Source organism: Lynx rufus, unplaced genomic scaffold (assembly GCF_022079265.1).
Source record: "Lynx rufus isolate CCGP_SWC_20201006 ecotype Redwood Valley unplaced genomic scaffold, mLynRuf1.p SCAF_15, whole genome shotgun sequence".
Taxonomy (NCBI): Eukaryota; Metazoa; Chordata; class Mammalia; order Carnivora; family Felidae; genus Lynx; species Lynx rufus.
This window is the reverse complement of record NW_025814829.1, coordinates 33,677,082-33,705,057: the sequence shown is the minus strand read 5'-3', so window position 1 is coordinate 33,705,057 and position 27,976 is coordinate 33,677,082.

Here is a 27,976-nt window from a genome sequence, read left to right as displayed (position 1 = left end):
AGCAGGGCCTTAAAAGTGCAGGACCAGGACAGGCTGAGGACCTTTCTGGCTTCTAAGGGCAGCGTTGATCTCAACCTCTTATTTCCACCCTTGGGCCTCTTGTCAAGATGGATCCAAGCGTCTCTACCTCCCCATCTACCAAAGCATGCTTCTCTCTTCCACTGTTGAGGCCCTTGTGAACGTGCTACCTTCTCTAAAATGAGTGTCCCAATTCGTAGAAAGGAAATAACCCCCATTGGTCCCCATCCCACCTGGATTAAGTCTGAGCTCCATTGCTGGTCCCCCTGAATCTGAAATGGAGGTATTGAAAACAATAATGAATGACATCCTCTGTCTCAGGGTTATCCTCCTGACTTGATAGTTTCTAGAGGGCAAAGTCCTTTGTGCCTGGGGCATTCCTACAGCATATTCCCTAGCATGTCAAGATGCAGGCAATGAGACTTAATCAATCCCTTTTAAAATAATAGTTATTATTCTTTCTGATCATAAAAATATAAAAAATTGATCAATCTTTTTATTTATTTTTCAAAATTTTTAAAAAATGTTTTATTTATTCTTGAGAAGGACAGAGACAGAGCTTGAGCAGGGGAGGAGCAGAGCGAGAGAGGGACACGGAATCCGAAGCAGGCTCCAGGCTCCGAGCTGTCACACAGAGCCCCACGCGAGGCTCGAACTCACAAGCCACGAGATCATGACCTGAGCCGAAGTCAGACGTTCAACTGACTGAGCCACCCAGGCGCCCCTAAAAATTGATGTCTTTTTAGATGGCGAGATGTCTGCCTTGTTTCGTTAGCAATCTTTAAGACAAACCTCTAAATTTGCAGCCAGAAAGTCACTTCTCTCCAGGGCGCCCCACGGATTATCAGACAAGGCTAACCGCTTAGCAATTTCTTTATAGTCTTAATATTTGCCTTCTCCTAAATTCCACCCACTGATGCAGTTCGTCTGCTCCCACGAGCCTGCTCCTTCTGCATGATTTAACAGCCCTTTTTCTTAATTCCTTGGATCGTATGTGATAGCTAGCGCAAAGGGCCTAACACCACGACCATCCATCACATAGTAGACACTTAAATAATTTATTCTTATTATTGCTTAATTTTTTCCAACTTCTTATTAAAAGGTGAAAAAACAAATAAATAAATAACGACGGATAACCCCCACCCTCTACATTTTTTGGCCACCTTTCTTCATTCCTGCTGTGCCTCCCCGCCTACTCTTCTCCACATATTCCAGGTCAGGGCAAAAGAAATGGGGAAAATGAAAATCATATATGCTCCTTTCTGAAAATTCCCATGCTAACCTGGCTGAGGAAAAATATTTCCCCCCCCCAAGTGAAAACATCCATAAATTATGCGAATTGTGTATCACTTTTTAATGTATCTTTTAACTACAAGGTGTCAAATGCCTTCACCTGCTTCTAATAGTCTTGAATAACGTCACAATGATGACATCATAGAATGCCAGGCGGTGTCTAAAAGTTTTGAAGAAGGAGATTAAGTTGTGAGGAGAACGCTGAAGACTTGGAATCTTGTATCCTGTTCTGGCCACTGCGATAAGGAAACTCGTAACCAACCTTCCCAAGCGAAGATCGTAGGAGCCAGGGACAGGGTTAGAAGAGGTAAAACAGTTCAAGAGGAACACATTGTGGGTGAGTAAAAAGAAACCGCTGATTTTCACTGGAGAGAGTGAAGGGGGAATGAGTTTATGGAAAACCCAAAAGAGCATCTCTGTAGATTTCTAAACACCCAGAGGAGTAACCACACTGTACAGGACCCAGCACAGCAGTAGGACTTGTTGAAAGACAGAAACAAGGAAGTATTACCATTCACAATGAGTAATCAACCAAATGTTGGTAAACATTCATAAGAAGTAGCAGTGATGAAATAGTTCAAGCAATCCCCGAAATTTCCCAGAGTTCCAAAGTGGATAAACGGCTTGGCGTGCCTGTTCTCCACAGATGGCTATCTTCACCAGCACTTTCTAAGAGCTTGCACCGCATGCTGCTCCGGCTAACACTGTCTCCTGTCAAGGACCTTGCTGCCAGGGAGGAGGGTGGGCACGAGGGGAACGGACCCCCAGTTTGTTTTGACTCTTTGATGACACTTTCAAGCTGCAGCATTTTCAATTATTTATTTATTTATTTTTAATTATTTGTGGCAGCCCCCTTGAGGATCTTAGAACGACTTTCTGGGCAAACTGTCCCCCAAATTGACCACCTGACTTTATGATGAGATTTCTTCCATGGAAACAGATATGCTCATGAGTGGCCATTATGGGTAAAACATCACTTTCTGCTCCCAAAGCTGGACTCGGGGTTCATTCAGTCTTGCTCAGGTGGGTTATTCCTACACTTTTTAAATCCTATCCCCATATCGCACTTGGCAAGATTATCCTACAAAGGTGAGTAAGAGGATATATTTTTTTAAGTCTATTTATTTATTTTGAGAGAGAGAGAGAGAGAGAGAGAGTGCGCACAAGCAGATGAGGGGCAGAGAGAAGGAGAGAGAATCCCAAGCAGGCTCTGTACCATCAGCGCAGAGCCCAATGTGGGGCTTGAACTCACAAACCATGAAATCATGACCTGAGCTGAGATTGAGTCAGATGCTTAACTAACTGAGTCACCCAGGTCCCTGAGTAAGAGGATATTTTAAATGGCAGCAGTAGAAATTCTGAAAGAGAGAAAATTCACTATGTCCTGGCGAAATGCCTAATGTATCATATCCTAGAGTATGTTCTAGAAAGAGAAACTAAAAACAAAGGATTGAATGAATATTTCTGTGTCAGGAAATGAGAGAAAAAAAAATTTTTTTAATTTTTTCAATGTTTATTCATTTTTGAGAGACAGAGAGAGACAGAGCATGAGCAGGGAGGGGCAGAAAGGGAGACACAGAATCTGAAGCAGGCTCCAGACTCTGGCCATCAGCACAGAGCCTGACATGGGGCTCAAACTCACAAACCATGAGATTATGACCTGAGCTGAAGTCGGATGCTTAACTGACTGAGCCACCCAGGTGCCCCCAGAGAAACATTTTTTGTACCTATAATTAGAAAGGGGAGAACACCAGAAGTTCAGAGACTGAGGACCTTTCAGGAGACACAAAGAAGTCAAGGGGAGAGGAAAGAGGTGGGGGGAGAGCAACAGGCAACATGCCAGGAGAAGAAAAGGTGGCCACTGAGATATTCCGGGTGCTGGGTATGCTGAGAAGCTTTGAAGAATGGCTGTATCCAATACTGTGTTTAAAGTTGTTACACAAAGCCATGCTGTAACCTCCCTCCGATGGCCCATACCTTTAGTGGATCTATAATGCTAGGAAGTAGGGGCCCTGGAGATGGAAGAAATTACAAGAAGAAGAAGGCTACATTCCATGTTTGCATATACTCGGAGGAGAGATAAACAATTCTCTGGGTACGGAAATCTTAGCTAGAAGTAACCAAGAAAGATATAGGCCCTTCCACTTCCAAGAATCTATAAAAGCACGGATAGGAATATGTGGTTTCGTATGGAGATTGAGACTCTGAATCCCATTTCTTTAAAATAAGACTTGTTACAGACAAGGAAATTATATGTGCAAAAGACATATCTGATAAAGGACTGTTACCAAAAACATACAAGGAACATTTACAAGTCAGCAGGAAGGAAGCAAAAAAACACGACTAAAAAATGGGGAAGAGACCTGAACAGACACCTCACCAAAGAAGATATACAGATGGAAAATAAACATAAGAAAATACGCTCAAAATCCTACATCATTAGGAAATTTCAAACTAAAGAACAATGAGATACCATTACATACCTAGTAGAATGGCCAAAATCCAAAGACACTGACAACACAAAATGCTGGCAAGGATGTGGAGCAACAGGAACTCTCAGTCCTTCCTGGTGCGAACGCAAAATGGCGCAGCCATTGTACGAGACGGTTGGGAAGTTTCTTACAAAACTAAATACACTCTCACCATACAATCCAGCAATCATCCTCGTTGGTATTTGCCCAAAAGAGCTGAAACTTTTTGTACACACAAAAACCTGCACACAGATGTTTATAGAAGCTTTATTCATGATTGCCAAAACTTGGAACCAATCAAGATGTCCTTCAGTGGGTGAATGGACAAATAAATTGTGGCACATCTAAACAATGGAGTATTATTCCATGGTCTAAAGAAATGAGCTATTAAGCCATGAAAAGACATGGAGAATGCTGATCCGGAAAGGCTGCATACTATACAATTCCAAATACATGACATTCTGGAAAAGGCAAAACTACGGAGGCAGTAAGAAGATCAGAAGGAGGAATCCTCTGTTCTCTGGAATCCTCTGTGCGTCTGCGTATTGACTCACAGAGGATTTTCAGGGCAGTGAAACTATTCTGTATGTTACCATAATGATGGATGCATGTCCTCACACATTTGTCCAAACCCATAAAATGTCCAACACCAAGAGTGAACTCTGAAACGAACTATGGACTTCGGGTGATAATGATGTGTCAATGTAGGTTCATCAGCTATAACAAATGTACAACTCGGGTGGGGGATGTCGATAGTTGGGGAGGCTGTGTAGGGCGTGGGGAGAGCAGGGGGTCTCTGGGAAGTCTCTGTACTTGCTGCCCAACATTGAACCTAAGACCGCTCTTAAAAATAGTCGATTTTAAAATGATAATTCATATATTTTTATATAGAAAGGGCAACTTGCAAAGTGTGTAGGACCCAGGAACCCCCAGACGGCTGACACCTGAGTTCAGTTGCCAGTACGCTTAGGGCGAGTACAGAAAAACAACCGTCAGTGGTCAAAGTTCCTGAGGAATTAGACTTTGCTCATGTCCAGTGACGTGGACTGTTCCTGCGCTTCCCTCTGGGCTCTCCTAACCTCTGGTGGTTGGGCTGACCACAGGACCGGTTTCAGCCAAGGAAATGTGAAGGGAGCCAGCCTGTGTCCCCTCCTTGCCAAAGCGTGTACTCGTCAGTGCCTGAATCTCCAGGCTTCTCTTTCTCTGTTGCGGCCACAGGAAGACGGCACAGTGGGACGGAGGTGCTCTGAGGTCAAAGCAGCGTGCGATGCCAGGCTGGAGATCTGCAAGGGCAACTGTCGTGACAAACCAGTAGCACCTACAGGGCTTTGCATGAAGAAGGAATAAACACATCTGCTGGGTCAAACCCCTGAGGCTTAGGATGGTTTGTGCCAGAGCCCACGCTGGTCCGTCCTGACGGCTATCCCAGGTTTCGGTTTTCCAGTTCAAGTGCACCGAGGCCTGACTGGTGCAGGAATGCAGAGCAGGAATCCTGGAACAACAGAACACTGAACACGCTGTGGAGAAGACAGTGGTAATTTTTAGGTGAGCTCAGTTTTGCGGTTTTCTCCGATCTCAGCCACGCTTAGGTCAGGTCTACAGTGTCCATTTCGCTTCTTCCAGTTTCCTGGAGAGTGTTGTATTTTTTTTTTTTTTTTTTTTTTTAGGAGAGGGTGAGATGGCTGCCATCCATCATTTTGGAAAGTCACGAGATTTCCAGATAGATGCCTAAACAAAGGACAAGCGTATTAACAAATCTAGCTGTCCAAAAGTCAGGGCTAATGTTAACCAAGATGAGCATTACTGCGATTCCATCAAGATGTCCTGTTATTTATTTAACTTTTCCATTTTCATTTTTTATTTGGGTAAGATAATTGCTTGTGATAAGCCTCGGGTGTGGAGGTCTGGTGCATACAGAGTGGCGAGGCGAGCTTCAGCTCAGGATGCACTGGGGAAAGGAAACCAGGTATTAACATATTAAAATAAACTCCATTCATGTCCTTTCGTGGTCTTCTTCGAAAAGGAGGACCTCTCCAAAGTGACTGGTCTACTCTCAACAGGAAAAATTCTTACTAGGGGGATGATGTGTTGACCTGCTTGAGGAAAGAAAGATCTCTTGTATGCGTGGATTTTATAAGAGACAAAAAATAGTGCTTCTTTCCCTGGGTCTCATCCCACGATGCTACCCGTGCGTTGCAGGTCATCTCACCTACACCAGCACCTCCCATTGCCTCCGGCTGAGACCCAAACACCGGGCAACAGCAGGGTTTTGGTGCCTTAATCCCCAAATGGAACTTTAGTACAGGAGACCTATTTATTTAAATGAGTCAACACGCAACCATAATCCTTTCAATGGAAACACAACCATGGCCCCAGGCTCTCCTGTGCTGCGGTTCCTCCCCTCCCTCTTCTCCCCTGCTGTGCCATTTCTCAGCACCCTCTCTGTTCAGGCCTGAACACCTCAGCAGCTTGAGTAGAAGCAAATGAGGGTGTGGTTCCTACTTCTGTGAAGCTGGTAATGGCCTGAGACATATTCAAGTGCTCCGTTGGGCAGCCATGAAAATAGCCACTGGTTTTTGGTGGTGCTCACACGGAGCCCCAGCGGTGTTGTGGATGCCCTTGTTTTAGACAAGAAACCTGAGGTTTGGAGAGTAGGTAACTGACCCAGGGTCACGCTTCTGCTGCTGCTGAGCCCGAGAGGATGGAGGAGGGGTGTCGCTAGAGGCCTTGTTCCTTCCCTGGCATTCCCTGCCTACCAAAAAAGCTTAAAAATAAAAGTTGTATCCTTGAATTCCTTTTATTTTTTTAAACTTTTTACGTTTTTAATTTATTTTTGAGAGAATGAGAGAGAGAGACAGAGACAGAGCGTGAGTGGGAGAGGGGCAGAGAGAGAGGGAGACCCAGAATTCAAAGCAGGCTCCAGGCTCTGAGCTGTCAGCACAGAGCCCGACGCGGGGCTCGAACTCACAGACCACGAGATCATGACCTGAGCTGAAGCCAGACGCTTAACCAACTGAGCCACCCAGGGGCCCTGCTGAACTCCTTTTAAAAGGAGGATATTTTGGGGTGCCTAGGTGGCTCAGTCAGTTAAGCATCCCCCTCTTGATTTTGGCTCAGGTCATGATCTCACAGTTCATGAGTTCAAGCCCCACTTCAGACTCCTCACTGACAGCGGAGCCTGCTTGGGATTCTGTCTCTCAGCCCCTCCCCTGCCCATGCTCTCTAAATAAATAAGTAAACAAACAAACAAACTTAAAAAGGAAATAAAGAGAATATTTTATAGGTGGTCACCCCTAGTAACCTGTGAGCTAACATTATTGCTTGTGCTCAAATATCTCCTGGACGCTGTCCTGTGCCCATCCCCAACCTCACTCCGCCATCCTGGGTCCGGGCACCACCCCTGTCCTCCCCTCAACTTCTTACAGTTGAAGGATCCCCTTCCCTTCACCCCTGCCAGGCTTCCTGTCCCCTCTCCTCTTGTCAGTCCACCCTTCCACTTAAACTTACGTGACTTGTGTTTTTATTCCATTTCAATCCCTTTCCTACTTTCTTGTTTTCCTTCTCCTTCTTCCCCTCCTCTCCCTCTTCTCATCTTTTCTTCCTTCTTTCCTTTCCTTTCTCCACCCCCTCCTCCTCTTCAAGTGCATGTGCACTCCTGGAAATGCTGCAGACGATGAGCCAGTAGCTGCCGGACAAGAACGCATCCAGATGAATTGCTAAGCCATTCATTAATCATTCCAGCATTACCTGAAAGTTTGTCAGCTAAGTGAGATCCTTTGTAAAATGTGTCCTTGGAGCTTTCTATCTTGCCCATCCCTGAGCAGAGTCCACACCCTGAATCTGCAAGGTCTAAGAGGGAAAGGAAAACAGGAACAAGAAAGATGGAGTCCTACAGTAACTTGCATGTAATAATCACAAAAATTTCCAGCTGAATTAAGTAGCATCAGGATAGATCGATTCTCTATGGGAAGAATTGTTCCAAAACAAATGACTTCCTGGTCTGAAAAGATTCCCACTCTGAAGAGAGAAGGGCGGTCTCCTCTGCTGCTCCTTGGGAATCGATAGACCCTCATTTATCTCGATGCTTTAAATTGACATAGATGGCTAAAGGCAGGAAGTTGGACTTTAGCCTTCAAAGGGCTCCCTGAACCCCTGTTATTAGCCATCACCCCCACCTGAATATTGCCTTCCTATTCAAATTCCATCCCAGGCCGGCAATCTGGAAGCCATCGGTTGAGTTCTCCCTCCCACACAACCTCCGAAGAGTCGGTCAGCAGACTGCTGCGTTGTCTATTGCCTCACTGCGTTTTGAATTCCTCCTTCTCCTCCTCGGTGGCTCTCCTCCGTTTAGCACTTGAGTCACTGTTTATCTGGGGCTTAGTGGTCTCCTCCATGCCCCTAGCATCGTTCCTCTCCAATTCTTCCCTCGCTGCTGCCTCAGTGATGCTTTCCTGCTCATCGTGCCTTCCCACTCACCGTGCCTCCACAGCTTGGCACCGGCCCGTGCACAGGTCCAAACCCTTCAAGGAGACTTTGAGGTCTTTCGTGAATCTCTCTAGCCAGCTCCCCTGGCTGTACCCACGTGAATTCCTTGCAGCTCCTGAATGCACCATTCTCTTTCCTCCCTGGCTTTGCATTTACTGTCCCTCTTCTCTGGAATGCAGTTTAAACCCTCATCAGGTGGCGAATGCCCTGGTTCAGCTCTCCCTGCTCCCCTGCTCCCCTTAGGAGACTGTCTTAGCACAGCCCCTATCACACTGCAGTGTAAAGCCTGGTTTACTGGTCTCTGTCGCTTGTGTGGCGCTTGGGGGCCCAGGCTATGTCTTCCTGTTGAAGTCCTGTGGAATTTGACTGCCTGCTCATGCTGCCACACATGATCATACGCCGCCTAGTAAATACTATCCAAAGGAACAGTTCTTATGCTGTGTCCTGTATTATTATAGAATCTAGACGTGTTAACGTACATCGTTAACATAGTATAATTGCTTCACTCCGTCATGAATGCTTGTTCCCGATGCTCCAAACACATTCCAGGACTCTCAAGACTGAGAACCGTGTGTTTTACTGACCTTCTCTGTAGCCCCCGATGCCTCACACAGGGAAGGCGAAGAGGACTCAATGTCAGAAACTTGGTGAGAATGAGCAGTGTACCAGAGAGAGAGGAAGAGTGCAGCCAAAGACGCGAGGAAGTTTCACTTCTGGGGGTCCCACTTCTGGGTACCTGCTCATCCTAACGGGCCATCCTACCCATCTGAAGATGGAGACACTGGCTCTGTACTTCCTGATCCCCCAGGTGGGAGGGGACTCTGCTGCCTACAGGACCAGTGTGCCCGACGGGGCCGAAGAACATGCGCCGGGCAAGAATGGCAAACAGTCTCCCTGCCTGTGCGGGCAGGTTGGTGGCAGCTCTCTGAAGCACCTTACTGAGAAAGGTCCAGAAGCCGAGTCAGGGCTCAGCAGAAAATGTGGCGATTCCGTCAGCCAATGGCTCCAAAGGAGATGGGGGCCCACGTGCTAGAGGTTTGCCATCCAGATCTAGAGACTTCTGCAAGTGGAGACATCATTCCTCTCAATCCTCCAACACTCTGACTACAAATAGATCAAATGACCTCTCCCCATCCATAGAGGGAAGGGGAATACAGTGGTAGGAGAAGGCGACAAAGTCCCAAAGTCGAGAGCTGAGCAAAAACACCACCTGTACTAGACCCAGAAATCCCTCCGTGAAGCTTCACCCCCAGAACCTGGGGGCCCCTGCTCCACCTGACAAACTACTGCTCACTCTCCGGGACACGTTCAAACTTGCTGGTGAAGTCTTCTCCGGGTCCTCCAGTTTATATCATCTATTCACATGACACTGGCCTAGGCCACTGTCATACTACTTGTACAATCGACGCACACCATTCTTAGTTTCTACACAGCTGTCTCTCCCACTGGACCTAGCGCTCCCTGAACATGTGCCCTTAGTCCCCTTCAAATGTGTGTTCTTAGTGTTTTGCCCAGGGCTTTGAACGGATTCGGTTGTTATTAAATTGTATGCTTCCTCAAAGGACAGTCTCAAGGCATTACTGATGTAAAATATCAGTTAGCATTACGCACATTTTGCTCCTGGGTAAACTGAGACTCAGATCTCTTCATCAGGTTTCCCATGATTATTTGATCCAATGGGGCAGATGGAGCCAATGGATCAATCCAGTGGCTCCAATGTTTTATTGACAGTAACCTTGCTCCCCTCCCCAGTGTCCTTCACTAGAGGTGGCTGGGCGTGCTATGCAAGAACAAGGCTCGATTCATGCTCTACGACGTCTGTTATCGCTTGCTTCGAATTGGACAACTGTAACCTGTCCCGGTGCTCATCTGTTCCCATCTCACCCTGGGGACGCCCCAGGCAGGACCGAGAGCCCAATCCGGAGCAGGGCCCCACAGAAAGATGACCCCCAAAATCCCACTTAGTCTCCAACTGGAATGGCTTGTGAGAAAGAAACCGCTGTGCTTTGGGTCAGGCGAACGGATGGCCCCAACGGCACCAACCCCGGACAGCGACGGCAATTCCTCTTATTCATGAGGGGCCTCTATCATTTCGGAACGGGGTTGTTTTTCTGCAAGGAAACTGGGCCAATTTATTCAACCATTTACAATGTTGCCATGTGTTTGTGAAATGGAAGTTTTCTCTGGGCTCAATGTGACAAAATGCTGATCGCAGACGTTTGGTGGCCCGTCACCAGGAAGCTGGATGGATGTCAGGGTCTGAGATGCGGGTTCCAAGGCTGACAGTTCCCACCGGAAGGGAACAAAGAGAAACAGTCCTGCGTTCATGCAGATCACACGCTGGAAGAGGAGGCCTGGTGGGTAGTCAGGCGCTCGGCGAACATCTTCAATCACCTAACACTGCAGTAGGCAGAACACGTCAGAGGGGAAAGAGCCAGTGGCCGTGTCCTTTGGTGTGTCACCTCAACTTTCAGAGTCCCCTTATCTGCAAAATGGGGATAATGATATCTGCCCTGCCTCCGTCAGAGAGTCGTGGTACGGATGAAACAGTGGATAGGAGTACATCTAATAAACCACAACCCCATCACTGTCTGTGACAGCACCCAGTTGGTTTCCTTTGTGACCTTTATCATAATCTCTTAGTATGTGTTTATATTGGCGCCTTGTTTCATGTCTGTCTCCTCCAGGGGAACACGGGCTCCCCAAAGGCAGGAATCTAGCGGGTAGTACACACAATCAACTCCTCCCTGGTAGTGGTTATCATCTTCCTGCTGTCCAACCTCAAGATACACTCACTCCTACCTCCACAGCTCCGCTCAAGCTGCTCCTTCACTCCAGAAACACCACCCTCCCCCCCATCTTTACGGCAATCCAGAAGTCTTCTTTGAAGGACCACTTCAAGCCCCACTGCTGCTATGAAATTATTTTCTCATCCTTTTTTAAAATCTTCCTTTTACCAGGCAGTTCTTCACTATGAAACAGGCTGTCCACAGCTCCCGGCCACACTCCCTCACGTCCTCACTTGGCCTGGGGGGCACTGTTTGGTAGGTGTTCTCTGTCCTCCTAAACCCCGTGTAGTTAGTACTCGGTCCCGCTCGGATCCTGTGAATATTTCCTAATAGGTGACTTATTTCTCATGCAAAGAACAGGAGAATAGATCCTCAAACAGAAGAATCATAATTTAAAAATCCTAAAACACCCAGGGTTGAAGGAGTTGCTGGGCCCAAGACTTACTCTGCAAGTTTGTCATTTACTGACATTTCCTTCTTTCTTGGTTATCTCGCCACACAGACAGATATTCATTAGCCACCGACTGTGGGAACCAAGGAATTCCCCAAAAGAACTAATTCCTCCTAAGAACTTGGGAAGGACCTGAGCTTTCATCTTAATAGTCAAATGTCCTACAGGGAGAGGACCCTGGAAATTAAAATCCCCCCTGATGTGGCCATCGTCCCCATCTCCATGGATTCCCTCATCCCCAAATCAGAGACTCAGCCATCTCATGCACCAGTTCCCTGCAGGCGGTAACTAGATATACTACAAGTCAACTCAATTCTGACACTAACAATCCAGACTTAGCACAGACCCCAGATTAAGAACCCAGGCCCATAAAACTGCCTTCCCCTACTTTAAACACCAGTCACAAGTGTGGATCCCCAGATTACCCACACGTCTCTCCAGTTTATCTACAAATCGAGACTTCCTACCTCTCCTCCTGAGATTTATAATTTGCCAGAACAGCTCACAGAACTCAGGAAGGCACTTACATCTGCCAGTTTATTGTAAAGGACACAACTCAGAGATGGCCCACTGGAACAGATGCAAGGTATGGTGGGAGGTGGAATGTGGAGCTTACATCTGCTCTCTGGGAACACCACCCTCCCAGCAACTCCATGTGTTCACCAGCCCAGAAGCTCATCAAATTGACTTGTTCAAGAGCTTTTATAGTGCTTCATCTCCAGCCTCCCCACTTCCTGGTGGCCAGTGGGTGGGGCTGAAAGTTCCAACCCTCTAGTCACTTGGTCTTTCCAGTAACCAGCCCAGCCTTAAGTCACCTTATTAGCATAAACTCAGGTCAGGGCTGATCAAAAGATGCTCACTGTGAATAACAAAAATACTCCTCTTATCACTCAGGAAATTCCAAGGCTCTTAGGAGCTCTGTGCCAGGAACCAGGAATAAAGACCCAGTATGTTCACATTACACTACAACAGCTAAGTGTGATCAAGGCAGCTCTCCTGACTTCGAGAAGTTGGGAGCCCTCTGAGGAGTCGTCATGGTTTCTTCTTTCCAGTACTGACAACTATATCACATTCCTTTCCATCTTGCACTGGCTGCCAGGAAGCACAATATAAAATGTGTTGCTTCATCACAACACAACAACTGTGTTAACCTATATGATTGGCAACATTTTCACTCCCTCTTCCTTGTCTCGATCAAGATTTTCTATTTTTATTCTATTCCCATAATCTTATTGTACATGGTCATTTTACGTTCTTCCTGAGAAGAGGTACAGTATAAATAAACTAGTAATTTAGGCATAGGACCATTGTCTAAAGAGGAATTAATAAAATGAGCCTCCAGATGGAGTCTACTGACCTAAGTTGATGAGTTTCCTCAAAGCAGAGTGCGCAAATCCCCACAAAGTCAAGCCACTACCCAGTTTTCGGGGTCAATGGGGCACCACGTAGAACTCCACTCGGTGTTGATATGATACGTCCTCGGTGTGAACTTAGTCAGAGGATTACCATGACTGGGGGGGTGCCAGTGATGCTGAGTAGAGAAGAGGAGAAGGTTATGAGCAGGCCCAGGAACATCGACCAGCCTGAAATCAGGGTCGGCCGTTGCAGGCAAAGACTTCGTGAGGTGGGATTTCAGATGGGCCTTTTCTGTCCTGAGGGGTGAGCTTCTTAAGGACGCTAACAGGGTACTACTTGTTTATTTCTGATGCCTCAGCTCCTAGCACAGTGCCTGGCACACCCTAAACACTCAATAAAGTATTGCTTCTCTCTTAATGCTATTGCTTCCCTTCCAATTTTGATGTATATAGCCATGAATGCTGGGGAGCATATCGGTTTGTTCCCATGGGAGAAAAGAACTCGGCTGGGGATCCGGAGCCTTGGGCTCTGGGCCCCACCACCAAGGAGCTGTATGAGGGCACAGAGCAGAAGAACAGTGGTTGGAGGCTGCAGCTTAAGTCAGACTATTTGGATTTGAACCCTAGCTCCTCTTACTGTGTATTCAGGCAGTGTTTTAACCTCTCTGTGTCTCCTATGTCCTCCTCTGTAAAAGGAGGTAAACACCTAGGAGACGTTCTGAGGATTAAGTGGGTTTCTCTATATGAAGTGTTTAGAATATTCCCTGGCACATACTAAACATTTGTGTTAGCTTCTATTATCTTAAATAAGTCACAATGTTTCCAGGCCTTACTTTTTATCTCAAGGGTCAGGTTTGAACTGGATAAGAGATGTCAGATATGCGGCCCTTTCTATTGCTCTGCCCGTGACAGACATAACTAATTGATCACAGCACTCTCCTACTGAGTCCCGTCAGAGCCTTAAAATCTTTCCCAGGGCAATACTCCGGGCAACCACCTCTAGTCTTTCAGAGTTCACACAAGAAATGAAAGCTATTTGCTATCCTACGAAGAGGTTATCTTACAGATTCTGTGATTCTTAATGAACAGGTGTGAGAAACAGGTGAGGAGGTCATGGTTACAAAACAAAAAAACAAAAAAGCAATGAGTCTGTCTGTAAGAGGACTTCAGTGCCATTCCGGGTACCATCCTTGATCGACTGGCCCCACCAGACACACGGCTTTGAGACCTTGCTAGTCCCCAGCTTCCCTTGGGACAATGACAACTGTTTTCTCCCTTTGCAGTGTCACTGCAGTGATAAAATGGTATGTGGCTAATTGGTGGGTAGGCCACAAACAGAGCAGCCCTGCATGTAATTTCAGACTGGCAGAGGCTGTAAATTATTTAACATGATAACCAAAAGATTATAGCGACGCGTGGAAGTGGAAAATGTTTCAGGGAGACAAGAGGCTAGCTTTGAAGTCAGGCCAGTCAAATACTCGTTCCAAAGTACATGGGGTCAAAATACAAGGGGTTAGAGAAAGCTCGAATCTGGGACAGAGGCGGTCACGTCTCATTCTCCAGGAGCCTCAACTTACCTGTGAGAATAATAAACTGCAACACAAAGTTAATTCTCAGTTAGCCAAAAAAATCCACCAGAGTACAAAATAATATGTACCATGTGGATTGAAATGACCCAGCTGAAAGGCCTTCCCATCAAGACAGAGCCCCCTGCTGACTTCCCCTTCCCCATTAATGGCCCCACTGTTCTGTTACTCTAAAGTCTTCTTTGACTCTTTCCTTTCCCTCTGAGTTTCTATCCCATCAGTGTATCCTAGTGAAGGCCTTCCCACCCTCCTTTCTCTCCATCCCATTACCACTGCCCTCATTTAGACGTGAGTCATCATGGCAGCCCCTGGGCTCTGACTTCCTAACTCTGGCTCTCCCTGCACATGGCCACATTTTCTAGGTTTCTCGGGAAAAGTGCTAATCAAAGTACTTCTCTTCTCAAAACTTTCATGGCTCCCTCCTCTGTTAAACAAAGCCCCAGCTCCCAGCCTGGCATTCAGGGTACAGAATGCAGGTCCACTCACCTTTCAGGCTCGAAAGCTGCTCCTTCCACTCCCTCCACAAACAGACAACACACTGTTCCTGAGAATCCTCTCTCTGCATAGAGGCTTTGCTTGACTGTTCCCCAACTTTGATGGCCTTCCCCACAGACTCTGCAGGCCAGACCTAGGTGGCTCCTTTAAGATGCTTAAACGTGCTGACAATCACCCCCTTGAGTTCCAAAATCATGACACAGTTCCTTGGGAAACAGGAACATTGTGCATCCCCTCTGAAAGGCGGCAAGGAGCCTGTTCCTACTTCCTAAGAACCACTTGCCTGTGCTAACAATCACTCATGGAAAGGGCTCCTCCAGCCCTGGCCTCAACTCTGATCTTGGCCTGGTGGCCAGGACGATTCTGTCAGCCGGGGCTGTTGGGATAGCTGGGGTGTGGTGGAGAAGGGAAAGTGGAGTAGGCAAAGATCTCTTTAGAATCCTCTCGTCTTTCTGTATCTCCTTTCTGTAACTCCTATCTTGAGTTAGTATTTTCCCACATTCCACTTAAGGCCATTAAAGTCAAAGCCACAGTATTCTGATAGGTTCCAAGTCACTTCCCTCGCACCCCAAACAAACTCCAGACAACTAGCTATAGGCTACACCATGGACCCCATCCCCTTTGAACTCCTGTCCTATAAATCTAAGGTAGAGAGGGTCATTCTGACCCATCCTCAATTGGAAATCAAACCCTCACCACCTCTACTTTATGCACCTCCAGGATGGGACTGCTTTGGCTGCTCCCCACCCCTCTGCCCATCTGCTGGGATGGCACGGTGCCCACTCACAAGTTGGTTGGAGCCTACGGAGGTGCCAGGCAACAATGTGTTTTGATGGGCAGCCTGCAGAAGGTGGAAATTGCCATCTCTTGTGAGTGAAGGCCACGAGCAGTGCCAGCCCTGGCGTGCCAGGTCTCTGTACACTTGTTCACACCTGTTGACTCACCAGTGCCAAGAAAAGCATACTTGAGCTAGGGACAGGGTGGGGGGAGAGAACATTCTCAGAGCACCGGCCTCTTTGGGTTTCTTTGTGGAGCCAGACGAGACCTAGAGAGGTCAGAACCACACATGTGTCTGGCACTGGAATTTGTCCTCTAACACTGGTCTGTGCTCACTCAGGTAAAAAGCACCAGCTAGGAGACTGTAGCACAGGCATGGTCCAACATGGACACAAGCCTTATCTCTAAGCCAGAGAAGAGAGGTGACGAGAAGGCCAGGATGAATTTAGGAAAGTTCTTTCCACCAATAGTCTAAAATGCTCTGAACCCTGATAAAATATGTCCAAGCCACCTGGAGGCCTCCCCTTCCTCCCTCCTCCTCTGGTCCTGGAGAATTGCCGTGTTCTAGCTAGGACACGATCCCAGCTCCAGAGTCAGACAGGCCTGGCTCTGTAGCTCGGCTCCACCAACTGACCAAGTGTTCTTGAGCAAGTCGCCGACCTTGCCTGAGTTTGGCTTCGCATCTCTGCAGTGAGGGTAACCACACCTACCTCCGTGGATTGATACAAGAATAAATAGGACAACATAAGTCAGAGCCCCTGTGGTATCTGATACACAGTAAGTACCCATCAAATTAGGGTGTCCTTTTTGGCCCTGCCGTTCCCTGTCTTCCTTCATTCTTTATTCCAAATAGAAAAGGTGTTTCAGGAGCCAAACGGTATTACAAATGTCCGTCTGGGAGTAAGTCATTGAAACTGAGTAGCAGAAGATAAACGCAATGGGAGAGAAAGGGGAAGAGAAAGAGATGGAGACCGGAGAGGAGGACAATGGGGCTCCCTTTCATCTCCGCACCCCGTGTCAGTGCCCCACGTCCTATAACAGGGTGTGCTCTGGCTCCATCCCCGCAGCCCCTCAATATCCTTCCACGCTTTCATTTCAATTCTTCCACAACACCTGCTTAGGAAAATGAAAATTAGGAAGGAAAGTAGTAGTGAATTCTCACCATCCAAAAACCCTTGTACCCAAGACGTTTCTACACAAAGACCTTGACCTTCTCTCATTCCCTATTCTGTGGTGCCCACAGCATGACACTGGCAGTGCTGAGCAGAGTGAGGTGACACGGGCACGAGTCCTGCCCTTCCGGCTCTCAATGCAGGAGGCAGAAAGGAGCTCAAGTAACCTTTAAATAAGCCAGCCTGGACTAAAGCACCAACCAAGATGTAAGCAAACAGCTCTGGGGAAATATGCCTTGAATTTGTCGCCGTTCTCTACGTTTCACTGGTGGTAATGTGCCAGCCTCCTTCCATAGGCCCTCCAGCGTGGGGCCATCACTGGAGGTCTTACTGACCCTTATTTATTGTTTGCATCAGAAAATATTAGGGGCCATGAGGAGTTTATCTGGGTGGTTGGTATGATCCCTCTGGTTTAATGGCTCTACTTTAATGGTGGCCCATAGGATTTTAAGGTTGAATGACATACTTGGGGATTGACCTGGATGCTAGAACTTCATGGGTAGGAACAAGATCTTGAGTCCATAGTTGAGAGACTGCTCAGATCTGCCAGATATCCCCAAGGGATTTCTTCAAGGAACTGTCCTAAGTTCTAGATGAGGGAAGTAAAGAACAAAAGGAAGAACCACAAATGATTTGAAGAAAATACATAGGCACAATGCCACCTGCTTCCCAAGGCAGGGGGCTAGGTAAAAGGGAGAGAGGAGATGGGCCAAATCATGAAAATGGAGGAGTAAGTCTTAGAAGTGGAAGAAAATTCCTATAGGAGCTATTCCTGGATGCTTCAGGACTTTCAGTAGAGTGTAGGCCACTGAAGCTTCAAGGAGGACAAAGGGTGCTTGAACAAAGTAGACAGGATGGATCACCCAGTACGAAGCAAAATCTAGCTTTCATGTCCACAGGAGACCCAGAGGGGAATCAACCCACCCGAAACCAATCAATTCAACTTACAAACTTAATATATCCCTCCTATGGTGAGCTAAAACACCCTCACAGAGCTTAAAAGCAAGCCCTGGAGTCAAGAAGCCTGCATTCAGGCTGGTGTCCACCAGATAAGAACTAAGTGTCAGCAAGGATGCAGAGAAAAGAGAACCCTCATGCACTGTTGGCAGGAACGTAAGTTGGTACAGACACTTTGGAAAATAACATGGAGGTTCGTCAAAAAATTAGAAATAGAGGGGCGCCTGGGTGGCGCAGTCGGTTAAGCGTCCGACTTCAGCCAGGTCACGATCTCGCAGTCCGTGAGTTCGAGCCCCACGTCGGGCTCTGGGCTGATGGCTCAGAGCCTGGAGCCTGTTTCCGATTCTCTGTCTCCCTCTCTCTCTGCCCCTCCCCCGTTCATGCTCTGTCTCTCTCTGTCCCAAAAATAAATAAATGTTGAAAAAAAAATTTAAAAAAAAATTAGAAATAGAAATGCCATGTGGTCCAGTAATTTAATCCTGGGTATATACCTGAAGAAAATGAAAACACTAATACAAAATGATATATGTACCCCTGTGTTTATCGCAGCATTATTGATAATAGCCAAGGCATGGAAATAGCCCAAGTGTCCATCCAGAGATAAATAAAGAAGATATGGTGTATATATATATATATATGTATATACATATATATATATGCAATGGAATATTACTCAGCCATAAAAAAGAATGAGGTCTTGCCATTTGCAACAACATGGATGGACCCAGAGAATATTGTGCTAAGTAAACCAAGTCAGACAGAAAAAGACAAATACCGTATGATTTTGCTCATATGTGGAACCTAAAAATCAAAACAAAACAGAAGCAGACTCAGAAATACAGAAAACAAACTGGTTGCCAGAGGGGGTGAGATGGGGCAACGGGCAAAATAGATGAAGGGGATTAAGAGGTACCAATTTACAGTCATAAAATAAATAAGTCACAGGGATGTAACATATAGCACAAGGAATATAGTCAGTGATACTGTAGTAACTTGGTATGGTGACAGATGGTAACTACACCTATTGTGATAAGCATTTCATAATGTATATAATTGTCAAATCATTATGTTGCACACCTGAAACTAATATAATATTCTATGTCAACTATACTTCAATTTTTATTTATTTATTTTTTTTTAATTTTTTTTTTCAACGTTTATTTATTTTTGGGACAGAGAGAGACAGAGCATGAACGGGCGAGGGGCAGAGAGAGAGGGAGACACAGAATCGGAAACAGGCTCCAGGCTCTGAGCCATCAGCCCAGAGCCCGACGCGGGGCTCGAACTCACGGACCGCGAGATGGTGACCTGGCTGAAGTCGGACGCTTAACCGACTGCGCCACCCAGGCGCCCCTGTGTCAACTATACTTCAATTTTTAAAAAGGCGGGGGGAGACCTCTACATTCAGAGCCTAGCAACTCCACTGAGGAGATGAGCGAGCCTGAGAAAGTGACAGAAGTTCAGTTTTTCCATCTGTAAATGGGAATCTAAAGTACCACAGGGGTGCCTGGGGGACTCAGTCAGTTGAGTGTCTGACCTTTGTCTTCAGCTCAGGTCATGATCCCAGGGTCATGGGGTCGAGCCCCGTGGCAAGCTCCAAACTGAGCGTGGAGCCTGCTTAAGAGTCTCTCTCTCCCTCTCTCCCTCTCTCTCTCTCTCTCTCTTTCTCTCAGACCTGGGTGGCTCAGTGGATTAAGCATCTGACTCTTGCTTTCAGCTCAGGTCCTGATCTCACAGTTCATCAGTTTAAGCCCCGCATCGGGCTCTGTGCTGAAAGTGAGGTCCCTGCTTGGGATTCTCTCTCTCCCTCTCTCTCTGCCCCTCTTGCGATCTCTCTCTCTTGAAATAAATTAACTTAAAAAAAAAAAAAAAGATTCTCTTTCTCCCTCTGCCCCTCTCCCCTGCTCACACACTCTCTCTCTCAAAAAGATAAAAAAAAATTTTTTTAAATTTAAGTAATACATAATTCAAAGCGGTGTTGTGGGAATTAAATCAGGTAGTCCGTGGAAAAACTCAGCTTTATGCCTGGAACAGAGGCTCAACGAATGTTGGCTGACATTATTGTTGTCGTTGTTATTCTTACCATGATCTTTATTACCACTAGTTTCAAAGTTTAGTTGGGGAGATGGAGATTAATCAAATGTAAGCACAGAAAATGTCATTTCAAACTGTGATAAGTGGTAAGTACAGAAATTGCTTATGATGCCTTGAGAGTGAACCCCTGGGCCCTGAACCAGCCAGGTGGATCAGGAAGGGCTGCCCCGGGGAAATGACCTTGAGGTTGAGAACAGAGAGCTGCTTCGCTGTTAAGTGTGGCAAAAGGGGCAAGAGGATGTGCGTGGTGGGGGAGACAAGGGTTCTAGGCAGGGGAGACCGCCTGTGTAAAGTCCCCGAGACAAGTCCAAAGTCGTGGCAAAGAGCTCGCTCCCAAAGAGCACAAGACGAAAACAAGAAGGGGGTAAGAAAAGGCTGAACTGTGGTCCTTATTATGTCAGGGCAAGGTTGAGAAGAGACTTGGGAAAACCAGCTTCTCTGCCCCCACCAGGCTGATGGCGGCCGGAGACACCCAGCATAGCTCCACTGAGGTCTGGAACACACATGCCACCTGCGTGCCAGGGGAGCTCAGGCACCTGCCAGGACCGGGGAAAAATAGGACTGTCCATTATCCATCCCTGCTCTTCCTCATCAGCCAGGGAGCAGAGTGCCCGTCCCGCCCCAGGCCAGTCAGCTCCACAGTGTGGTCACTTCTGTCTGAGAGGGTCATACAGCTCTCATGGGCCCGGTCTACTGCTTCCCTAAAAGGAACAGCCAACTCCAGCCCCAGCCCAATGGCACCAGCCTCTGACTCAGCAGATCCACTAACCTCCCTTCTGAGAGAAGATACCCTCGTTGTATCCATCAGTCCGCTGGGAAAGCGTGGGCTTAGAAGTCTCAAAGACCGAAATATAAAGCCCATCTCTACCGCTTACCATGAAGCAGCCTCAGTCTCCTCATCTGTAAAAGGGGACTAATGGCACCTATGCACAAGACTACGTCAAGAGGATAAAGGAGATGACGTATGTGTATTTCATGCACTGCCTAGCACACACACTCAATAAAGGGTCAATAGCCCAGCTATTTACTACAAAATTGATCGGCGCTGGCAAAGAGATTTAATCACTTCGGGGAGGTGGAGCTACCCACCCCCGCTGAGCCTGTCACAACTACCACCCACCAAATTTGCTACTAACCTGCTTGCTATGTTGCCTGAGGTGGGTTATTTAGCAATTTTCTGCCTTAGTTTCCTCATCTGCAAAACACTTAGGATAATAAGTCTTATAGGTAAGATTGTTATGAGGATTAAATATATAGGTACAGATATAGATATAGATGATATATAGATATAGATATAGATATATAGACATATAGACATAGACATGGATGTATAATGCCTGGCACCTGGCAAATATTTTATCATGATAATCGTGATTATTATTGTAACTTGGGTTATTAAAAGGTCACTCTGGCTGCTATGCAGGCAAAGTAAAAACACAGAGACCAGTTAGAAATGTATGGGGATAAACCAGGCAAGAGGTAGCGGCTCAGATCAAAGGGGCAACAGGGTTGGAGAGAGGTGCTTGAATTTTGGACATTGTTTGAAGGTTAGAGAGACAGTATTTGCTGGAAGATCAACCGTGGGGGTAAGAGAGAAAGAGAGGAGTTAAGGATGAGCTCAAAGTGCAAGGTTTAGCGACTGGAAGAGTGGAGTTGTTTAGTAGGAGTAAAGCGGGTACAGGGAGGAAGTCAGGAGTCCCCGACTACAGGTGCAACTAGCCATCCAACTGCAGGTGTCAAACGGGCAGCTGTCTGCAGGGGTCTGGAGTACCAGCTGGGGATATACATTTGTATTTAAAGCCAGGAAACTTCGGTGAAAATATTAGAGACTGGGAACGGGTAAAGAGAAAAGACCACAGACTGAGCCCTGGGACTCTCCCATGCCTAGAGATCAGAGGTGAAGGGAAACTCATCAAGAAAACCAAAAAGGAGCAGCTTGGTGGCAGGAGGAGATGTCTTAGGTCGCAAGTGAAGCAAGGGTCTCATGGCAAATGGAGCAACTGATTAGCTGTGCTGAATACAGGGCTCATGGTGAGCTCAGCTGGAGCTGGGACTGACACTGCATTTGGCAATGTGGGGCCACTGGTTATTCTGAAGGTGTCTTCTTTGGTGGAGTGGCCGGGGTAAGCCTGAATAGAAAAGGTAAGCCAAGAGAAAACAAGAGGACAGAAAATAGAAACGGTGGGCATGGATGACTTTTTTTTTTTTTTTAAATGAAGTGTTGCTGACACATTGTTATATTAGTTTCAGGTATACAACATAACGATTGGACAACTATATGCTCACCACAGATGTAGCTCCCATCTGTCACCATACAACGCTATCACAATACCGTTGACTACGTTCCCTATGCTGTGCCTTTTATTCCCAGGACTTACTCATTCCATAACTGGAAGCCTGTATCTCCCGTTCCCCTTCATCCATTTTTGCTCCGCCCCCAGGCCCCTCCCCTCCGGCAACCCACCCCCCCCACCCCCCCCCACCCCCCGCTGGTTCTCCGTATTTATGGGTCTGTTTCTGCTCTTGCTTGTCTGTTTGCTTTGCTTTTTAGATTCCACATCTCAATGAAATCATATGGAGTTAGTCTTTCTCTGTCTGACTTATTTCACTTAGCATGATGCCCTCTAGGTCCATCCGTGTTGCAAGATTTCATTCTCTTTTATGGCTGAGTACTGGTCCATTGCATATTTGAGTATGAATGACTTCTTTAGGAAATAGTGCTGGTAATGGAGAGGAAAGGGATGGGGTCATCCTGGAGGGAGATGTAGGGTCCAGGGAAATTTTTAGTGCGTTGTTTTTTCTCTTTTTAAATGGGAGATATTATGGCATGTTTGATTGCTAGCAAAAGTAGTCCAGTCGAGAGGGAAAATCGCAGGAGAAAGAAAGAATGTCTCTAGGAGTGATGGCCTAAAGCAACCAAGAGAAGAGAGTGTAGATCACCTGGGGCAAAAGCAGAGAAGTTGAAAGGTGTGGTAGTCCAAGTGTTCATTCTTTTCTGTTCGCAATTTTTTCTCAGTGAAATATGAAGCTCCTCACCAGAGAGCCCAGAGAGGATGTTGGAACGTGGAAAGATAAGAATTAGTGTGACCTCGTCAACTAGGAAAGGTCAGGGATGAGCAAAGTGTAGGACTGTAGGATGGCTGGAGAGCACTGAGAGCCCACTTGAGCTTGGTCAGTCACGACCTTAAAGTAAGGCAGTCAGTACGGTCCATGTTTCTCTCTAGAAGGGTTCAGCTGTCTAGGTGAAGCATGGGAGGGGAGGAGAGTTGAATAACTGTTAGGGCTCGATTTTGCCAGGCAAGCATGATGGGGGCTGGGGAGAGACAGGGGTGAGGAAGATGAGGGTATGCCAAAGAATGAAATCTCTTAAAGAGAATGAAAGCTTACAAATAGTCCTGACACCGCAGTCAAAAAATCCAAATTCGAACACCAACTGTGAGAAACCGAGTTACCTCTGCTCCCCGAGCCCCCATTCCTCACCTATAAAACAGGGATGATAACCCACTTCACGGGACAGCCACGAAAGCGATATGATGCATGTGAGGGTAATCTATGAAATTGCAACGAGGTACCATTTGTAAGCCAAAACCCTGCTCCAAATAAAGTAAAGCCCCATTTGAGTTACTACTTGTTCCTGAAAATAATACAAATTCCATTTCTTTAAAACTGTAGTTTAGAATTAAAAATATTGCCTTAATGCAGACCAGCAGTCCTTCTGAATGGCACAGTGAGGTCTTCTGGTACCTAGCTAACTCATCAGACGCTGTGACTGACACCCACTCACCAAAAAGAGATGCCTTGGGCAAGCCATCGGGGAAGGGGGAGGTGCTGTAAAGATGAATAAAACTTGGTCCCCAAATGTAAGAAGCTCAAAATCTCCTGAATGTTTTGAAAGTCTGCATTTGTAAAAAGCTCCTAGAGGTCTGGAACTACGTCTGTTTAACTTGCTTTGGCTGGCGAATACCACCACACAATGCAGAAGAGATAAATACCTATGGACCACTCCTGCTGCTGCCTTCCAGACTGCGGTGTTTTGCGGCTTATAAATCACTTCAAATTGTGGTCTTGTTTGTTTTGCAATAAGCTGCAAGGGTGCAGAGTGGAGATGCCTATCCTACCTCACCAACAGGGAGACTGAAGCTCGTCCAGGGACCCAGAGCCAGTAAGTGACAAAGCCTTCTTCCCAGACCTCCTGATTCTCCATACCTCATGACACTTGTGGCCACATGGAACCAGATCCCAGACCTCAGGCACACAAGCAGTGGGCGGGTATTTCACACGCACAGAGTAGACAGCAAAGTACCAAGGAAGCCACACTCTATTAGAGAAGGCAGAAAGTGCTTAATAGAAATGGAGCACAATTCCCAGAACATTCCCCCTCTGCAAAGCACGGCTTGTCCTCAGACCCCTCTGATGTCCTCTTGACATCTGGAGAAAAGAATAACAAGAGCGTTGTCCCCAGACTGAGACACTTGAATCCTCATTCTGCTTCTGTCACTCACGTGGTGTTTTCCTCTGTCCTTGCCTCAGGAGCCTTGTTGGTAGTATGAAGAGGTTGGCTTCATGCCACCCCAGATCCCTCCGGTCATGACTCTGTGGGTCATCTGTGCCTGCTCCCCCAGGGTTCGACAGGCTTCTACCCTGGGTGTTCTCAACGGCCTCATGACTGAGAAGCATGGACAACAGAGAAACTACAGTAGCTCTCGTCTACTGAAGTGATGAAGGAAATAACTTTGGGTACTGATTATCCATTAGTCCTTTAGAAGACCTCTGGAAAATACGCTGGTGTTAAGGGTATAATTAAAGTAACACATTCACTCACTCATTCCAGTTATATACAGAAACACTTTGGACTATGGACCAGGCGCGAGAGGTAGGCATTAGAACCACATCAGTGAGTGAAATCAGGCACAGTTTTTGCTTTCCCGGAGCTTATGGTCTGCTAAAAGAGACAGGCAGCAGCCAATCAAGAGCAGAAGTGTGTGTAAAGTTACAACTGTGGTTAAGTGTAATGAAAGGGAAGAACATGGCGCTTTGGGAGTGTATAGTCGGGGATTAATCTACTTGGGGTGGTCAGGGTAGACTCTTCTGCGGAAGTGATAACTGGTCTGCTATGCAAAAGGAGCTAACGAGGCAAAGAAAGGAAGAACGGTTCAAATGAGAAGAATGGAGTGTGCAGTCTCTATGATTGGGGGAAGCATGAAAAATTCACGGTGTAAGAGAGGCTAGAGAAAAGGAATTACTGACTGCAAGGGAGAACATGATGCAGGGTGGGGCTGGGATATGGGAGCCAGACCAAGAGTACCTGTAAAAAAGGTTTAACGTGTACATTTTTGACCTAGCAATTTCAGCTCTAAGAAGTGGTCCTCCAAATACTTTCACAAACCTACAAAGATGTTATATACGCACACACACATACACATATATAATTAATCTTGGTATATAATTAATCTTGGTACAGCAATGAATACTGTCGAGCTGTTAAAGAATAACGAGGTAGATTTACATCTAATATGGGAAGATAGGTTATTAAGTGAAAACAGTAAATTGCAGAATATATAAAGATAATTTGCTTTTTAAAATGCATATTCATATTATATAATGGGTGTATTATATACAATTCACTAAGCAAGAAATGAACCCAAGGCAATATACATCAAATTGTTAACAACGATTACCTCTAAGGAGTAGGAATGGACAAGGATTTTATTTTTTCTTGTTATGTGTCTGTCTTGCTTGAGTTTTTTTTTTTTAATAAACAGTAACCATTTCTTTGACAATAAAAAAATGCTATATTTTGTTTTTTAAGAGAGAACGCACCCACCCATCTCTTCAAAAATCCCCCAAGGAACCCGTGGCCTAAGTTAATCCTAGGTCCGTGCATCCTTGGAGCAGGTAGACAAACATCCTAGATCATCCCTCACCACCCACCGGTCTTCCCTCTTACTTTATCTTCTCTTGGATTTAGTGGAGAACGAAAGGGAGTATATAGGTCACACCGGATTAAAAAGAAGGAAGAAACGAAAGAAGGGATAAGAAAGTGAGGGAAGAGAAGAAAGGAAAGAGAAAAGGAATTCTTCTATCCCCCTCCTCCCCATAAGTCTCTCCAAGAGTCATGGAGCAAGAGCCACTAGGAGCAAGAAAGAAGAAATGCCACCAGGTGTAAGGGTGTCTGTGCCAAGGAGGCTGGCAAAACAGCACAGGGTTGGGACGCAGAACAGTAAGAACTACAACAATGATCATCCCTACCATCACGCGCAGACGCTTGGGTTAGATCCTCCGTCGCATTATCTCAAGGATTTCACATACATTAGCTCCTTAATTCTGCATTTAAAACCCTGTGACTTCTCTCGGCATCTCAGTTTTCTCATCTGTATCATGAGGAAAACTTTCCAGCTTGCAGGGCTTTTTGAGGATCAGATGAGATCCCCCATAAACAAAAGTATTATTCATCCCATAATTGATATTATTGTCACTCCAGCTACTGAGCCAGAACAGAGAATGCTCACTAGCATGAAGTGCAGTAATCCTGATATCCAGTGGTTACCATGCGGTTGCTCTTTAGATCCGCTGAAAAATGGTGAATGTGGAAATAATTTTAGTCCCATTCACAGATTTTAAATAACTGACTGTATGCTGGGGAGAGGATTTGGCTGTGGGGAGGGGTGGTCGCTAATACCACGCAGCTGCTATGGCTGTGAAAATTTAACCTCAAGCAGCCTAAACATTCATTTTACAATGTACACGGCTGATTACTTAATTATGTCTAAAATATAAGTCAGACACACTACAAACCCCAGGGAGTAAATTACACAGATCTATGAAGCAACATCTATGCACTCATTCTGGTCTCACATTTCTGAATTATCTCTTCCCCCCCAGTGAATTTGAAACATTTCTTCCTCCTCTGTAAAACGTAGGGCTACCGCCGACAAATGATCATTTTCTCAGGGTTATCAGCTTGGTAGAGGAGAGCCCATCTTCAACCTACCATTTCGGACTCTTACCAACAGGTTCTTATCTTTATGTATATTTGAACTAGGAGATCTACATATGCTTGATCTCAGCATGAACCTCCGTATGACCTGATTTTGTTACCATGGTCACCAATTAGATGAGTCTTGTTGACTGCAGAACAACAGTCAAAGGATTTCTATTAAGTTCCAGGGCGGAATAACAGTCATATTTTGTGAACACACTTTATAGATTATTTTTCCCATTTGCTTGCCCCAAGGTCTGCCTTCCTCTATCTGCTGAGAATGCGGCTGTTACATAAAATTCAAAGACAATGCTTCCTGGGGCCAGTAATTAAATGTTCTTACAAAACGGATGGATCAGCTGGGACTCCCATTCCCCTCTTCTCTCTGGGATATAGCAGTGTAGGTCCTCCTCAGAACTCACCTATAACCATCTTTCCCTAAAATAACTTCACCCCCATTCCATGGCCTCCCATGGGAACATGTATATGAAAATACACTACACCCTTTACTGATGGCAGCCATCTCATAGACGCAAAACAGTTTAAGGGTATTTTTGAAAGGTTCAGCTGGGTGACATTTTTCATACAATCATTACAGCCAATGAGTGTGGTCCAGTGATTCAATGACCTCACGACAACCATGCCTGATAACTTATGGATGCTGACATTAACAGGTAACATGTAGGTACTGAATGTTTTACAAATGTATTAGTTTCCAGTGGCTGCCATGACGAGTTAACACAAACTTGGTGACTTAACACAACAGAAATTAATTCTTTTGTCATCTGAAGGTCAAAAGTCTGAAATCAAGGTATTGGCAGTGCAGTGCTCCCTCCAAAGGCCCTAGGGGAGAATCCTTCCCTGCCTCTGCTAGCTCTGGTACCTCCAGGAATACCTTGGTTTGTAGTTGTGTGACTCCAATGTCTGCCTCCATTTTAACACAGTCTTCCGCTCAGGGTCTGTGTCTTTTCCTCCTCTGTCTCTTATGAAGATACTTGTTATTGGATTTAGAACTCACTGAATAATCCAGGATTATCTCCTCTTTTAGAACCTT